This window comes from Callospermophilus lateralis, chromosome 6 (assembly GCF_048772815.1).
Source record: "Callospermophilus lateralis isolate mCalLat2 chromosome 6, mCalLat2.hap1, whole genome shotgun sequence".
NCBI classification, from domain to species: domain Eukaryota; kingdom Metazoa; phylum Chordata; class Mammalia; order Rodentia; family Sciuridae; genus Callospermophilus; species Callospermophilus lateralis.
In genome coordinates this window covers 42,898,712-42,910,896 of record NC_135310.1, presented here as the reverse complement: position 1 = coordinate 42,910,896, position 12,185 = coordinate 42,898,712, and the positions used below count along the sequence as shown (strand labels likewise).

Sequence of the window (12,185 nt, the reverse complement as noted above, 5' to 3'; positions counted from 1 at the left end):
GTTCAGGAATATGTGTTGAAAAAGAATGGGAAAATTTCTTATAAGAAAAATCCTATTTCTGTTTTTATCTGAAGAAAGTGCTTAATAAAAAAGATAATTATATTAGTATTTTATGTCCTTTTCAGTGTCTTAAGTTTCTTGGACTATTGATTAATAATTGCTAGTGAATTATTTTGATGTCCATGCACTCAGTTTTCTTTGAAATAACTTTTAATTTTTTAGAAGTTTTAGATGTAAAGAAGACTTCAAAGGTAGTACAGAGAATTCATGTATACCCTGTACTCAAGTTTTCAATTTTTAAAATACTTCCATCAGTGATGGTGGTGAAAGTGGGTGAGCAGGATGAAATAAAACAACCAAGATAATGGAACGTAGCCTTATACCAAAGGAACAAAACCACACAAAGCTAGTCCTTTCAACTATGCTCCTATAAATGAGTCAGTTTTTTAATGAGTCATGTGTTTATTGAGATGGTACACAAATTGGCCCATGAGAGAATGTTATTTTCTTCATAACCTCTTTAGTAGTTGGCTACTCCATGACATATTAGGAATAATGGGAAAAAAACTCTTCAATTACCTTTGAATTCCTAGATGGCAGAGACTGTGTTTTATTCATTTTTAAATACTCAATATCCAACATATAGTAGATTCTTTTGTCTTTGATTTTTTATTTATATATGACAGTGGAATGCATTACAATTCTTATTACACATATGGAACACAATTTTTCATATCTCTGGTTGTATACACAGTATATTCACACAAATTCGTGTCTTCATACATGTACTTTGAATAATAATGATCATCACATTCCACCATCATTAATAACCCCATGCCCTCTCCCTTCCCCTCCAACCCCTCTGCACTATCTAGAGTTCATCTATTCCGCCCATGCTCCCTCTCCCCATCCCACTATGGATCAGCTCCTTATATCAAAGAAAATATTTGGCATTTGTTTTTTTTTGGAGGGGGTTGGCTAACTTCACTTGGCATTATCTTCCTCAATGCCATCCATTTACCTACCAATGCCATGATTTTATTCTCTTTTAATACTGGATAATATTCCATTTTGTATATATGCCATGTATTTTTTTAATCCATTCATCTATTGAAGGGTGTCTAGGTTGGTTCCACAGTTTATGTATTGTGAATTGTGCTGCTATAAACATTGATGTAGCTGTGTTCCTGTAGTATGCTGTTTTTAAGTCCTTTGGGTATAGACTGAAGAGAGGGATAGCTGGGACAAATGGTGGTTCAATTCCCAATTTTCCAAGAAATCTCCATATCTTTACCCCTCACACATCAGATAGAGCACAGACAATAAAAAACCCAAATAACCCAATCAATAAATGGGCCAAGGACCTTAACTTTTCAGAATATGATATTCAATCAATCAACAAATATATGAAAAAATGTTCATCATCACAAGCAATTAGAGAAATGCAAATCAAAACCACTCTTAAGATTTCTTCTCACTCCATTCAGAATAGGAGCTGTTATAAAGACAAACAACAATAAATATTGGTACGGTTGTAGGGAAAAAGGTACACTCATACACTGCTGGTGGGACTGCAAATTGGTGAGCCAATATAGAAAGCAGTATAGTAGGTTCTTAATAAATATTAAAGGAAATGAATACTTAGGAAAGGCCAAGAAATTTGCCTATTTATTCTAACACTTTATCAGAGATAAATATTTTTTTGTAGCACATTTGCGTAGTTAATACAAAAAGAAAAATTTTTAGTCTCTTCCCACATAACCAGCTGGAAATATTTGTTGTGTAGCTGGAGTTCATATAGAAAATGCTGTCTGTTCCTATCTCAATAATTTTTCTGGCTGCTTCAGAGGTTTAAATACTTTTTTTTTTTTTTTTTTTTGCTACATACGTAGAATTCAGGACATGGTCAATTTTTATAAAATAATTAAGTACTCATTTTCTTAGATATGGCATAATTCATTTTGAGATATGTTCATTTGAGATATATACCAAGAATATTTATATTTTAAGAATGGGAAATTCTACATATTTTGGAAATAAATTCTGCAGCTCATGAATTATGTAGATCCATTTCTTTCAAAACTCACTTTTCAATATTTTTTCATTACTAATTGCACACACTCCTTGAAAGAGTAAGGCAAGGATAGGGTCTGCTCAAGTTGCTACTAGTAAATATCAGAAATGGAGTGGCTGGATGAACAAACATTTATTTCTCCTAGTTCTAGAGCCTAGGAAACTCAAATAAGCTACCCAAAGAATCAGTGTCTGGTGAGGGACTTCTTTCTCCATTACAGAAATAGTGGATTTCCTGCTGTGTCTTCAGGAGGCAGAAAGAGAAAAAAATGTAATCCTAATTACCCAATTATTAATTACCCCCCAAGGACCATACCTCTTAATAAGATCACATTAGAAGGTAGGTTTCTTTATCTTTTTTTCTCTGTTTGTGTGTTGCTGTGGACTGAACCCAGGGCCTCATGCACTCCAGGCAAATGCTCTACCACTGAGCCACATTTCTAGTGCAGAGGTAGAGTTTTTACATATGAATTTTGTGGAGAAACAAGTATGAAGTCCATAACAGGTAGTAAATTTTTGAAATATTTATTGTACTATTGTAGAGATTTAAAAGTCACAGTGGAAGTAAAAATTATTCCCCATAAGAGGCTTATGAATTACTTATAAATTTATCCAAATGCAACCATTGTTATGGATAGTTGATCTTTGATGTTAATAATTTATACAAATATTTCCATTTCTTAAAAACCCAATTCATACTGGCTTAAAGGATGTAAAGGAATTTATATTGTATTATAGAGTGACTAGATTAGGGATTTAAATAAAGTCTTTAGGATTTGTTTCTTTGTCCATCACATATCTGTTTTCTTTTATGATTAAAGCTTTACTTTCTTATACTACAACAAGTTTCCACCAGATTATATGTCAGCCCTGTTAGCATCCCAAAAGAAAGGGAGGACTTGTCTATTTTGAGATATTACAAGTCAGAATGCATACCCAGTCATTACTCTGTTGTTCCCCAAGGCCAGTGGAGACCATGGTTGATAGGGTCTCATCTTAGTTCAAGAAATTAAGACTGTGATTTTAGCACTCCCCTCTCTAGGTTAGAATGTAGAGAACACAGATTTCCAAAGATAGTGGGGATTCTGATATGAAATATAGGAAAGAAGAAAAAATGAATGAATATCTAAACAAAACCTAATAAGAGTTCTATTATATTTGGCCAAATGTGATCAATTGCATTGTAGTTTCTGGTAATGATAATGAGTTGATTCTAATGCATGTTACAGAATTAGCTCAGATACTTTCTAAGGACCAAAACAAATAACTATTCATATTCTTTGGAAACATAGTAATGGTGATTATATTCACAAATTTTCTTTCATTTCTGGTTCAGTGCATTAGGCTATGTTGATTGCCTTTAGTGGTAACTTCACAGGAATGGATAGATGTCTTTTCAGAGGTTTTATTACTCAGAATCAGTCTTTTGATCTTGGGATCATGACTGATTGGATCTCTAATAATTTGAATTATTTTCTCAAGTTTCTGCTTGTTTCCCTGTCTATTTCTTTCTGGCTCTCAACTTACTTTTGATAATTCATTTAACTATACAGTTCTCCTTGTCTTGGGGAGGACGAGCCTTGACTACCTAGAATATACATGAATTTAGTGAGGCATTACTTTACTCACTATAGTTCACACAGAACTCATGCCATAGACTGATCAGTTTTCAGCAACTGAGTGCAGTTGTCCAAAAATCGCCATCCTTCATTTAATATTCCTTGGAAGCTGATGTCAGTCTCTCTGAATGCATTTTCTTTCTAACTTTAGTATGTGTGTTAGAAATGCCTGGGTGCTCAGAGACAGTAATTTCCCATAGCTTGAATAGTGATTCAGCACAAATTGTACAATACTTTCTGGTTTTTAACTATTATTTTTAAAAGTACAATTTTACCATATTATATAACATTTTCCACATTTATTTTGTATTTTGCTATAGATATCAGTATATACTGCATCCCCTGAAAGACATGCATTTTGCATAACCATGTTAAGATTCACAGTGCACACACTTTTCATGTCATGTCCTAACCTCTGTAAAATTGTGCAATATCCTAACACACCAGCATTCAGAGGAATATAATTGTAATTCAAGTAAAGTAAAATGCATTTTATTTTTTTCATTGTTGAGAAATAAGGAAGCATCAAATGTCTTAAAACAATTAGATTAGATGCTCCCTAAAATATCCTTCCCCTTGGGATCTATGATTCCTATTCTGTATTTCTCCAACCATCCTTAGTGGACTTCTCTTTCACTACTCATTTCTTAAAGTTCTCAAATCTCTCTTTTTATTCTCTTCTGACTCTACATCAGAAAAATATTGAAAACTGGCATTTCACAGACCAAATTTGGCCTACAGTGCTTAAAAATAATGATTATTATTTTTATTATTTTTGATCCTTGCAATATTTTGAAATAAATTGATTCAATATTTAATAATTTAGAGATTATGCATTATATCTGTTCTCAGACTTTCTGAAAATCTGGAATACCTGGACCACTGAGGCTGGTGTTTCTACCTGATGATCCTTAGCTGGAGCTATGTGCCAGATGACCTTTTGAGCAGGACTTGCCCTATTTTATCTACCAGCCAATCTCTTTGGCTCCCTTCATATACTGAGCCTAAGCCTCAGTTATAGCTTCTCATACTAGCATTGTTGATTCTCTCATAGTATATTAATATTTTTAAATATTTATTTGCAAATAAAAATTAGAAAATGAAAGATTAAGATAATATGTTTTATGCAAAATTAGAAGAACTCAAAGGTTAATGTCCAAATGGCAATCTTATCTCTAAAAAAATTTTATTTATTTCTGTAAGATTTTTGACTTCCATTTCTTATGTTATTGTAAAATACATCTCTCCCTTTCAGAATTTTTTTTTTCTGAACCCCTGAGCCACATATCCAGTTGTTTGTTCAGCATCTGTGCTTAGCTGACATGCAGACATTTCAAGCATAACATGCCTGATGATGCCTGATGGGAGCATACCATCTTATGCCCCAAATTTACTCTTCTATCTGTGATTTATTTTATGGCAAATTGTATTATTGTTCTCAATGATTAATTTTCCCTTCTCTTTAAGATATATAGGTATATGTGTGTGTGTGTATGTGTGTATATATGTGTGTGTGTGTGTTCATCTATATATGGAGCCATGAGTTTAAATATATATATCACGTTATGTACAATGCCTTCCTCTGAAAGAGCTCACTTTTCCACATCATTTACATCAGGCTCAGCCATATGATTCACTGAGTCCTGTGAAATATGGTCTGAAGTAACAGTACACCAGTCTGAGTAGAAGTCTTTACAATGTGTGATTTTACCAGCTCACTTGTTTTTACTTTTCTATATTGAGAAGAACCAAAGTTCTTCTTTTTCTTCTTGAATCCTGGAAGAAAAGAAAAGCTAAATTGCATTTAAACAATTAAATTAAACAAATTATTAAATATTTTTATAATACAGGGAAAGTGAAGGAACTCCTCAAAGGCCAGAAGCAGTATTTATGAATCTCTTTCAATGTCATTGTAAAAGCCAGCGTTTTCATTGTGGATATCTGCTGATTCCTGCTGGTTTAAAGGTGTGTTTAAAGGCAGAGTATCCAAATCATGAACACTTTGGGTCATGTATAAGGTGAGAGATTGGAGTGAGACACAGAGGTATATTCAGACGTCTCGAAGGTAACATAGTTTAGGAAATGTATTATCTTAATCAAGAGAGGGAAATAATAAGGATGCCTACCTTTCTTGGTCTTGGCAAAGTGTAGAGGGGAGAATAAAAAAAGAAATAAAACTGAAAATTTTCAACAGAGCTTCTCTCTGGTTTGAGGTCAGAGCTCACATGCCCCTATTCTTAGAAAAAACTCAAGCCACAATTTTATATCAAAGTGGTACTGGGCTGGTAGTACATACAAGTTCCATACTTGTATTTACTGGCTGGTAGTACATACAAGTTCCAATTGTCATATACTTTAAACTCATGGCTCTAAGAAAACTCAATGATGAAGTTTCAAAGAACATGAGTTTACAAAAACATATTAACTGAGAGTGGTAGTGTGCACCTGTGTATGCATCTGTAGTCCCACATACTAAGGAGGTTGAGGCTGGAGGATCACTTGAGCCCAAGGGTTCAAGGCCAACCTGGAAAACATAGTGAGATTCCATCTCAAAACCAAAAATAAAAATAAAATATTTTTAGGGGCTGGGGTTTTGGCTCAGTGATAGAATGCTCGCCTAGCACGTGCGAGGCCCTGAGTTCGATCCTTAGCACTGCATAAAAATAAATAAATAAAATAAAGGTACTGTGTTCAACTACAACTAAAAAATAAATTAAATTTTTAAAAAATATTTTAAAAAGTTTAGAAAAACAATCTACCTTTAACAAAACAGCAGAACAACAAAACAAAGAGATTTAGAAAGTGGCATATAATTGAGTGTTTGAAGACAATATGGAGTAAAGTGTTTGATATATTTAATGGAATAAAAAGTTTCAGGATTTTGAGCAATCTTCATCCCATGGATACTAAGAAACAGCACTTTGTATCACATTCATTGTACTTTTTTTTTTTTTTTTTGTCACTGAGTTCTTTGTAAGAATGGATGGTAGAGTTTTGGCACAATTCCTGTTTTATAGTATGCTTATAGAAGATAACCTAACAGTAAAATATTTTAATCTTATAATTGGTATTGGCATAGTACTTATAAATTTACATTCTTCTTCATGAAGAAAGAACAAAACATTAAATGGAGGTTAGCAACTTCATTAAAAACTCAAACCTAATACATGATGTTGAGTAGCTTTGCCATTCTCACAACTATTTCATGATAAAACTGGACTTGAACCATTTGTTCCAAGCATAATGGCATATTTTGAAACAAAAACAATCAAATATTAAAATGTCTTTTAGTTTTAGCTTTCTATTTCTGATTTCTTGGAGCTCTGCAAACATTAACAATTGTCACTTGCAGAGACTAAAAGATTTTTAAATGACCAGTTTAATTCTAAAAAATACTTTATAGCTTATAGAACAAAAGAGCTCATTTTCATTAGAGAATTTATATTAACTTAGATTCATGGAAGGTCAAGTTATTCTAAAGAGGAGAAAATTGGAATTAAATAAGAATGCTTAAGAATAAGGGCAAAGTCTTTTCATACTTTCAACTATAACAAAATTGAAGTACAAAGTGTTTCTTAATAGATGCTCTTGGAAAACTGTTTTCAAGAACAGATAAAACAGATTAGCAGTTATCACATGTAAATGAGTGTCTCCATAGTTTATTCACTTAAGTAAAGAATTCCCACTTGAGACCTTTTTTAGCAAACTGAATATTAGCTTTTTTCATATTTTCATGATTCCTAGATCACATTTGAAATTAGAATTAGCTAAAGGAACTATAATAATTAGTGGTTTCCCAGTAGAATCCATATTCAACTTAATGTTCTATATAGAAAGAGAATAAGCATACTTAATTATGGCCCAGGAGCAAACATGTGTCTGGCTTCTATAGGGACACTGTGTAAATATTCAGCATCTGTTTTCTGGTCATTTGCTTCTATTATCATCCTGGTGATTCCCCCTATCCTTACTTTCTGGCTTCCAATCAACCTAGGGACCGGTTTTATTTTAATATAACATAGGAGATACTAAGATGAATCATATTTGGCACTCAGTTCCTTGTCTCTCTTGCATGTTCATATTTTATGATTTTGATGAACTGAATGCTTTGTCACTTAGATCTAAGTTCTTGCTTCAGGTTCCAAATCTCTTAGTGCCATCTGTTAAGTTAGACTTCTTGGATTATGACTATGTTCTTCTTTTCCCTTTAAATTTTAAGTGATTGATCCTGTCAATCTTTCCTGAGTTCCAATTCTGAAACTCTGCTATAGACCTCTTGCCTGTTCTGTATCCAGTTTTTCTCATCCCAGGTGCCTGGGAGACCAGAAGCTTGTCCAGCTGCCATACAACTTAGTATGTAGCTATACCATCTCTTATTTAGACCCAGTTTATAGCAGGAGCCAGGTTGAATGAACCTGAACATTTGGAAGAACATTCCACATTGAAACCATAACAGGGGGCCCGCCGCCCAAGGACAAAGATGTGTTCCAGAAGTTCTACCCGAAGATGTTGGCCAAGAGACTCGTTCATCAGAACAGTGCGAGCGATGATGCCGAAGCGAGCATGATCTCCAAGCTCAAGCAAGCGTGTGGTTTTGAGTACACTTCCAAGCTCCAGCGGATGTTCCAGGACATTGGTGTGAGTAAAGATCTGAATGAGCAGTTCAAAAAGCACCTGACGAAGTCAGAACCGCTAGACTTGGACTTCAGTATCCAAGTCCTGAGCTCCTGGTCGTGGCCCTTCCAGCAGTCCTGCACATTCGCCTTGCCATCCGAGTTGGAACGAAGCTATCAGCGATTCACAGCTTTCTAAGCCAGCCAGCCGTCACAGTGGCAGAAAACTGACATGGTTGTATCAGTTGTCCAAAGGAGAATTGGTAACTAACTGCTTCAAGAACAGGTACACTTTGCAGGCATCCACGTTCCAGATGGCGATCCTGCTCCAGTACAACTCAGAGGACGCCTACACCGTGCAGCAGCTGACCGACAGCATGCAGATCAAAATGGACATTCTGTCACAGGTGCTGCAGATTTTACTGAAGTCGAAGTTACTGGTCCTGGAGGATGAAAACGCAAATGTTGACGAGGTGGAGTTGAAGCCGGCACCTTAATAAAGTTGTATCTTGGTTATAAAAATAAGAAATTGAGGGTTAACATCAATGTGCCAATGAAAACTGAACAGAAGCAAAAACAAGAAACCACACACAAAAACATTGAGGAGGACCGCAAACTCCTGATTCAGGCGGCCATCGTGAGGATCATGAAGATGAGGAAGGTCCTGAAGCACCAGCAGCTCCTCAGGGAGGTCCTCACCCAGCTGTCCTCCAGGTTCAAGCCTCGGTCCCAGTCATCAAGAAATGCATTGACATTCTGATTGAGAAGGAATATTTGGAGCCAGTCGATGGTGAAAAGGACACCTACAGTTACTTGGCTTAACCCTTCTAGAAGGGTCTGCACGACCCACAGCAAATAGTTCTGGTGGAGAGAATGGAAACAAGTCAAGTTCATAGCAGCCAGCCTGCCACCATTTGGACCTCCCTTTTTAAAACCGAGACCAAGACTCCCATCAGCTGGTCTCGGATTTACAGCAGAACTGCTCAGGACTGATACATTTCAAGTCTGTAAATATGGACACCAACGCCATTTAACCTAATTTAAGAACAGAGGGGAACTGAACCTTCCATGCTGAGGGCTGCGTGCTACTGCATTTAAATCAATACACTGGCTACCTGATTAACAGCTGTCGTCCAAGGCAGCGCCTGTAACGTTGGCAGCACTTTGAGAGCAAGTCTGAATGGACCCACGTGTAATCTGCTATGAAAAACCATTTGTATAGAGTTTCATTTTTTAATGTGTGAAAATAAAGAAAATTAAAGGATTTCTGTACAAGTTGAAAAAAAAAAAAAAAAAAAAAGAAAGAAAGAAACCATAACAGGGGATAATCAGGTATCAAATTCTAAGTCCATGCTGATAACCTATTCCAAACCATGGTGTGGGAATGGTAAATGTGCCCTGGTCATGTATGAATCATCTGAATATTTACGTAGTGGATCATATCTTAGAATTTTAGGATTTTTAGAGTTCAAAGCATCTTTAAAAATAATTCTGTTATGCCAGGTACAGTGGCACCAGAAAACAGTGCCTGTAATTCAGTGGCTTGGGAAGGAGGAGTATCACAAGTTCAAAAGCAATTTAGGGAGACCCTGTCTCAAAATAAAAAGTAAAGTGGGCTGGGCATGTGATTCAGTGGTTAAGTATACCTGGGTTCAATCCCTGCTACCAAAAAAAAACAAACAAAAAACCCCGAAACAACTTATGTTATTCAAGGATTTTCTTTTTCTTTTTATTTTTTGGTGGGGGAATTTTTTTTTAAAGAGGGATAACATACATTTATAAAAGTATACAAATAAGTGTAGAATACTTATAATTTTTACAGGGTACAAATCATAATCAGAAACCAAATCTAGCTTTAGAGAATTTCTGGCACCCTAGAAGTTTCCTTCATGTTCATGCATTAGCATTAGTCAATGCCATATGGAACTACTATTCTGATTTCATTAAAGAGATTTAAAAATATTTCTCTTTCCTAAGTCAACCTTCTAGAAAATCCTTAAAAATGAAGCAAATATTGACTAAGTACTTAACTGTGAATTAAGTAGTAGAGATTTTTTTAAAAATAAAATATCATCTTGGCCTTCTAAAATTAGCAAACTTTTTCTGCAAAGAGCCAGAGAGTAAATATTTTACATTTTAGGCCACACTATCTCTGTCAAAACTACTCAACTCTGCTGTCACACAAAAACAACCACTAAAATGAATGAATGTGTTCTGTCTCAAACTATTTAGAGACATTGAAATTTGAATTTTATATGATTTGTACATGCCAGAAAATATTTTTCCTTTTCAGTGTATTTCTCCAAATATTTAGAAATGTGAAAACCATTCTTGTCTCCTTGAGTATACAAAAACAGGTGGTGGGAAGGATTTGTCATGGGGGCCTACATTGCCTACCTTTCATTAAGAATTCAAAGTTAAAGACAATGGAACCAATCTAGATGCCCTTCAACAAATGAATGGATAAAGAAAATGTGATACATATATAAAATGGAATATTACTCAGCCTTTTGTTGGTAAATGGATGGAGTGAACTAAGCCAATCCCCCAAAACCAATAGCCAACTGTTTTCTCTGATAAGCAAATGCTGATCCACAGTGGGGTGGCAGGGGGAAGAATGATAGGGAAGAATGAAGGAACTTTGGTTTGTGTAGAGGGGATTCAGGGGAGGGGTGGGGCTGTGGGCATGGTAAGGATGGTAGAATGAGACAGACATTATTACCTTGTATACATATATGATTAAAAACAAAAATTAAAAGGACCACGGGGTGGGAAGGAGGGAGGTAGTGGGGAAAGGCTGGGGAGTGTTAATGGCCTAATTATACTGCTGTGTGCATGTACAAATATGTAACAAATCCCATCAATATATACAATTATAATGCACCAATTAAAAAAAGTGAAAAAAAAGAAAACCTAGAAGAAGATAGAAGAAAATAAGCAGATACTCTTCATTTATTTATTTTTTTTGTTTTATTTTATTGTGGTACTGGGGATTGAACCCATGGCCGTGTGCATGCAAGGCAAGCACTCTACCAACTGAGCTATATCCCCAGCCCTCTACATTTATTTTTAAAATTTTTATTGGTGCATTATAATTATGCATAAAGTGGGATTCATGTGATATATTTGTACATGTGCATGACATATTTTGATCTGCTTTCCCTCCTTGTTTCCCTTCCTTTGATTCCCTTCCTCTATTGTATTGATATCCTTTCTATTCTTGTGAGATCTGTTTTTAAATCTCTCTCTCTCTCTCTCAAGCTTCCACATGAATTTTTTTTTTTTTTTTTGGGCGGAGGCATGTACCAGGGATTGAACTCAGGGGCACTTAGCTACTGAGCCCCAGCCCCAGCCCTATTTTGTATTTTATTTAGAGACAGGGTCTCACTGAGTAGCTTAGCACCTTGCATTTGTTGAGACTGGCTTTGAATTCAAGATCCTCCTACCTCAGTCTCCTGAGCCACTGGGATTATAGGCGTGTACCACTGCATCTGTCCGCCACATGACTCTTGACTTTCTGAGTCTGTCTTGTTTCACTCATCATCATGTTCTCCAGTTCCAAACATTTATTAGCAAATAATATAATTTTATTCTTCTTTATGGCTAGATACTCTACAGTACTTGAATTCTTTTTAAAGTATGCATTCACAGTCCTATTAGAGCTTACCAGTGAGAGTGACTAACACTGCCCAAGTGTGTCAGGGAAGACTACATAGGAAAAAAATGAGGAAGAAAGACCCTGCTGTAGATTGAGATCCACAGGACCACTCTGGGGAGGAAGCACTGGATCTGAAAACAAAAGACAGAGTGACCATAGGAGATTTGGAGGTTGTGTCTTTCAAGCAGGGGCAAAAACCCAGGAGAAGGGGGTCTTTGGCAC

The 12,185-nt window shown here is 35.6% G+C and overlaps 1 pseudogene; it reads left to right on the top strand.

Moving 5' to 3' along the window:
- Positions 1 to 317: 317 nt before the first annotated feature.
- On the top strand, positions 318 to 9,346 carry LOC143401835 (cullin-1 pseudogene; annotated as a pseudogene).
- The last annotated feature ends 2,839 nt before the right edge of the window (positions 9,347 to 12,185 follow it).